Source organism: Lissotriton helveticus, chromosome 1_1 (assembly GCF_964261635.1).
Source record: "Lissotriton helveticus chromosome 1_1, aLisHel1.1, whole genome shotgun sequence".
Classification (NCBI taxonomy): domain Eukaryota; kingdom Metazoa; phylum Chordata; class Amphibia; order Caudata; family Salamandridae; genus Lissotriton; species Lissotriton helveticus.
The window spans coordinates 1659762465-1659768592 of record NC_136057.1 but is presented as its reverse complement, the minus strand read 5'-3'; the positions used below and the strand labels follow the sequence as shown (position 1 = coordinate 1659768592).

The window sequence follows — 6128 nt, the reverse complement described above, 5'->3', positions numbered from 1 at the left end:
ACGATGGATTTTATTCTTTAATGATTACAATTTTATCATTATGGACTAGGAAAAGATAACAACAAAGCAGAAGCTTTATCACGCATAGGCATAAGTGATGATATGCACGCAAAGCAAGAAAAATCGCAACCAATAATACCAATAGAATGCTTCCAGGTTGGAGTTATTGAGACTGATGTAATACCAGACATAAAGAAAGAACTAAAGACAAGACAGAAACATGAATGGCACAAAAAATATCAGTTATTGCAATGGAAAAATGATCTATTATGTATGAATGATCACATTTTTGTACCTGACATGTCAGTACAAAATCGAATTATGCAAGCATATCACGATACAACATTGTCTGCACATCCTGAGATTACTAAAATGTACCAGTTAATTAAACTAGAGTTTAGGTGGCCTTCCATGTTCAAAGATATTCAGAATTATGTGGACACCTGTGTCATATGTACACAAAATAAACCTGTGCACCATGCCCCAAGTGGTTTATTGCAACCTCTACCTATATCACCGCAACTGTGGCATACCATTTCCCTTGATTTTTTTGTAGAACTACGTCGTACTAAGACCGGTTTCACTACAATTTTAACTGTCATAGACCATTTCACTGCGAAAACTACCCTCTGCAATTGAATTGACACACATTTTCCTGAAAGAAATCGTTAAATTACATGGAATACCATCTATGGTAATTTCAGACAGAGGTTCCCAATTCATTTCTCATTTCTGGCAACACCTTGGAAAGTCATTGAACATAGAAGTGCGTACTTCATCCAGTTATCATCCCAAAACTGATGGATTAACCAAACACACAAATCAAACTATTGAACAATATTTACGATGTATGCTAGCTACTTGTGAACAGGAATGGTCAGACATTTTATGGGCCATGGAATTTTCCTACCACAACATGAACCATTCTTCTATTGGTATGTCTCCTTTTTTCTGTACCCATGGTTTTCATCCCATAGATATTCTAGGGCAAGATAAACCCTCTATGATAACCCCAGCTGTCAATGATTATGTACACAATTTGGTATCAGTTCAACAGCAAGCACAATACCATTTGGCACAAGCAAAAGAGACTCAGAAAAAATCAGCAGACATGCATCTATCAGTGCTACCGTCATATTCCATAGGGGTTAAAGTATGGCTAATTACTAAACATTTAAAAATTAAGAGCCATAAAACATTTTGTCCACAATATATTGGACCCTTTCCTGTAGAAAAGTTAATGAATCCTGTCTGTGTGAAGTTAACACTTCCCCCAAATATAGTTTTCATCCAGCCCTCAATGTTTCATTATTGAATCCCTTCAATCCTATGACACATATGTTAACACCTCCTTCAGTCATAGATGTAGATGGAGTTCTGAAATTTGAGGTAAACCCGGTGCTCGACTCTAAGAGAATTCGGAGCAAACTGTTCTATTTAGTGGATTGGAAAGGCTCCGGTCCTGAAGAGCGCTTTTGGGAACCACTTTCTAATTTACAAAATGCCCCAAGAGTACTAAAAGCTCTTCATACCCGGTATCTGATAAACCAAAAGTTATTCCTGTAGTTTTAGGGTGGATTCTGCGAGGGGGGACTGTCAGGATCCCTGTTCAGTCTTGGCAAAATAGACATAGCGCAGTACATGCCTTCCTGCCCTGTATTAGAGCATTATTTCCCCAATTAAAACTCTCCCATGTCCCATGCATCCAGCACTCCTAATGTTCTAATTATGGTGTAATGGTAAGCTACAACAATGTCTGTATTATAGTGTACCAAAATAAATGTATTCAGCTTTATTGTGTGAATGCTTATCGATTCCAACATATTTGTCACTCCAAGAGTTATGGAATAGTATTGGTACTTCTTTAAACATGTTTAAAACTTCCAAAATGGCACCACACTTGTATTGCTCTAGAAATCTCTGTTTTTTAAAGGAAAACATGCTGGGAACGTTCGTGCGGACTTGCGCTTCACCTGACTGCAGGTCTGTGCAGCGGTACGTAGTAGCACGTCTAACCGCACATGACGTAGGACTCGCATTGGGTGTGGCATGACTATAAAATGCCACACCCAAGTTCTAGAAGGTGCTTAGCCTTCCGGCTCTCGACACAGCAGCAGCTGCTCTTCTCTGCTTACCCGATGATGTCAAGATCTCTGGTTTCTTCTATTCTGAATTCCTCTTCTGAATCAACAGTTCCTGAAGAAGAAAGCTAAGTGAATATTCTTTACTTTTAAGGCCCCCATCGCAAGAAAGCTGCAAATTAAAGCGCAACACTTTAAAGACAATTTTGGGAAAGACTTTTTTGCTTAAAGAAAAGATATTTTGAACTATAAGAAATTTCAAGCTCAGAGGACAATCTCATTTGAATGTTTGTTCAGTACATTGTTGTTCCACTCATTATTCTATTTCAAAACAGAATGTTGTGAGGGAACCAATACAAGGGTGAAAATAGAGTAAGTGAATACTGGTGATGTAATCCTAAACTAGAATGTCATGTTAAAAGCGCCTTATAAACTCAAGAATTGAAAACAACTCATTCTATGATTTCTTTTACTTACAGAATAAACGTATCGTCATCTAAAGACAGAACTACAACGTCACAACACCGACTACATCACAACATCGTCGACGCACTTATAGGACAACACCTCGACTCACGACGACATCCAGGACGTGACGCCATTCCTGTAGATCGCAGGTAGGACATTTAAAATTACGCTAGTTCCAATTTAAGTAGGGATTTCAGAGATAGTATAATTGTAATGTTAGTGACATAGTGTAAGAAATCATATCCTAAAAATACTTCTTGTTGCCTCGCAGGTCGGCAACAGGAAATCTACTAGCTTCCGAATATGCCCCTCCTCCCTGATGTCTATCGAAAGGCCATAGTTTTTAATAAAATCACTGGTTATTGGATAGGGATCCTGGGATGTTGTCTAATGGGTCTCTGTGAAACCCTTCCAAGCACCTTATAGGTAGGAGAAAACAGTGTTGTTCAGGTAACAGTGCATTGGTGAATCTGACACTTAAAGACACCAGAAACCAACCAGGGGTTCAAAGTGAGGGTAAAACCAATGTCACTGGACCGGAAGGGACAGACAGAAAGGGGAACCCGGAAGACATGAGGAGCACAGAGTGGCTGCAGGACGCTGCAACCAAAAGGAGACACCATCCATCGCAACCAATCCAGAGGACACCGAGAAGCACAGAGTGACCGCAGGGCAGTACGAACAAGAAAGGACGACTTCCACCGCACCTCGACCGGGGAACGCAGAAGAGAAGGACAAGACTCCGCCGCAACTCAGGAGAGTTGTGGCTACTGCTGTACGTGACTAGGGGGAAGGGAGATTTGGGGTATAGATAAGAGAGCCAGGTGGGCAATAAAGTGGAGCTGGGGCTCACAACACGGCCAGCATATCGTTGTTTATGCTCCGTGAGCTCGGTATTACTTTACCATTCTTTCTTTTTTTTTACTTGTATATTTTTTTATTATTTATTTTATTGACATTTCTTTTAGCCTGATAATCGGCATGGGAAAGAGGCCAGATAAACAGTTTGTTATTGCTCATCATAGGGCAATACAACAGTAGTTTCATGAAATGAATGACTACTTCTTTTTGGTACTGATACTGTCCGGAAGGGCTAATGAGAACAGCTAGAACTGGTTACCAATATTGAGGATGGGAATTGACACAGCATGATTACTCTTGATTTCCTTGTGCACATATTCTATCCCAAACCTTATTCTTCTCAAAAAGGACCCTAAAAACCTTGCAGAGGGTGAGGGGAGAGAGAGAGAGAGAAAGAGGATGAGAGAGGCAGAAGGAACACATAACCACTTTCTTCACGACTCTAGATCTCTGACTAACACTTCAGGACTGTCCCAGACAGTGGAATATCGCAAAAATGATGGGACATGACCCCCCCACCCCCCACACAACATGAAAAGGGGCTTACAGGTCTGAGTATCTCATAACTATTGAAATATTTTGTCCCCTGAAGGACTGGGGTCCCCTTGAATGTTTGAGGCCCTATGAAGGGGGGTTGCAATGATCAGATCATAGTTGCTGATGTCTTGAATGAGCTGAAATGGATAATAAATTCAGGGTTGTCTAAGCAGGGGACCCCAGATTATTTTGGGCCCGGGCCCCCAAGCTCTTTAAGATATCCCTAGTTTTACCATATTAATGCGGTTAAAATAGAGATCTACACATCTATAGTGACTGTACTATGAACTCTGAAATGTTGCCACAGCAGTTAATATTAGTACATTTGAGCCACCTTGACAATATTTTGAGTCAGTATAATGGTTACCATAGATGTGTAGATAAAATATTGTGACATTTAACAATTCCCTTTCAGTGCGCTACATTCACAAGAAAGTGGATGCACCACACGACTAGAAAGACACCCTTTCTTTATAAAGTATAGGTGTTGCCTACGGCCCTATATGGTGTCAATCAACCAATCAATCAGTAGTTTATAGAGCGCACTACTCACCCGTGAGGGTCTCAAGGTGCTGGGGAGACAACAGCTCCGAGCCAGGTCTTGAGGTCCTTCCTGAACGTGTGGAGGGTAGAGGAGCCTCTGATGTTGATCGGGAGCTCGTTCCAGGTTTTGGCTGCGATGTAGGAGAAAACTCTCTCGCCGACTCTGCTTTTGCAGATGAGGGGGACCTTTGCCAGGGCGAGGTCGGCATAGCGGAGGTGTCTCTTGGGTACGTGGAAACATATGTTGAGGTATTTGGCTCTGATGTTGTTGAGGAATTTGTAGGCGTGAGTGAGGAGTTTGAACGTGAGCATCTTTTTGACGGGGAGCCAGTGGAGGCTTCGTAGGTGTTGGGTCAGAGTTTCGTGGCACGGTGTCCCTAGGATGAGCCTGACTGCCGCGTTCTGGATGGTTTGGAGCTTGCGTAGAAGAGTTTTGTTGATTCCTGTGTAGAGGGAGTTGCCGTAATCTAGTCTGCTGGTAATGAGTGCGTGGGTGACGGTTTTTCTGCAGTCGGGGGGATCCGAATGATGCAGAGGCAGTTGAAACTGGTGGAGGCAACAGAGTTGATCTGGCAGTTCATGGAGAGGGAGGAGTCGAGGATTATGCCGAGGTGCCGAGCATGGTCAGTCGGGGTGGGCGGGTTTCCAAGAGTGGGGTGCCACCAGGTGTTGTCCTAGGTGGAGTTGGAGGGCCCGAGGATGACAACCTCGGTCTTCTCAGAGTTGAGCTTTAGGCAGCTGTCCTTCATCCAGGCTGCCACGTTCTTCAGTCCTTCCTGGAAGCAAAGTTTGGTGTCTTTGGGATTCTTTGTGAGTGAGAGCATGAGTTGGGTGTCGTCGGCGTAGGATACGATGCTAAGCCCGTGCTGTCTGAGGATGGCGGCGATGGGGTCCATGTAGATGTTGAAGAGCATCTGGCTTACAGAAGATCTTTGGGGTACTCCGCAGATGATGTCAGTGGGGTTGGAGAGGAAGGGGGGAGTCTGATCCTCTGGGTTCTGCCGGAGAGGAAGGATTAGATCCAGTCGAGGGCGGTTCCCTGTATTCCTGCGTTGTGGAGTCTGGTGGCTAGTGTGCGATGTAAGATAGTGTCGAAGGCTTTAGAGAGGTCTAGGAGGATGAGGGCCGTGGTGTGTCCCTGGTCTAGCAGCATGCGGATGTCGTCGGTGGCTGAGAGGAGGGCGGTCTCGATGCTGTGGCTACTGCAGAAGCCAGACTGGGAAGCATCTAGGATGCCGTTTTCTTCAATGAAGGTGGTCAACTGGGTGTTTATGAGTCTTTTGGCGATTTTGGCTGCGAATGGGTGTATACATAATACAAACAGCAGCAACGCTGCTGACCTCCTACACAAAAATGCCCAGATGCAGCTTAGCAGTAGTAGTCAAAAGCCAGTGTTACATTTAGAGCATTGTAAGCAGCTTCCTTGCAGCACCTAACAGATGGTGACATGAGGGAGTCTGAGTGCAACGAATTGAAGTATTGCTATGGGGAGTATCCAAGCAGCAAAATGTAATTTTGTCTGTCGCTCCAAAAATCCCTGCATTGGATCTGACTGCATTGGAACTTAATAGAGTAGGTCCATTGAGGTTTAGGCCACGGTTGTTAAAAGTTTGCATTTGTGTTAAAATGTCATGTTAG

At 43.5% G+C, this 6128-nt stretch overlaps 1 protein-coding gene across 1 annotated transcript in view; it reads left to right on the top strand.

The window, feature by feature from the left end:
- Positions 1-2625: 2625 nt before the first annotated feature.
- LOC144830089 (17-beta-hydroxysteroid dehydrogenase type 6-like) overlaps positions 2626-6128 on the top strand; it is a 137023-nt gene continuing 133520 nt past the window's right edge. Inside the window, exon 1 of the mRNA XM_078688883.1 lies at positions 2626-2698. The gene's annotated coding sequence lies outside the window, so the exon portion shown is untranslated. The remainder of the gene's footprint in view (positions 2699-6128) is intronic.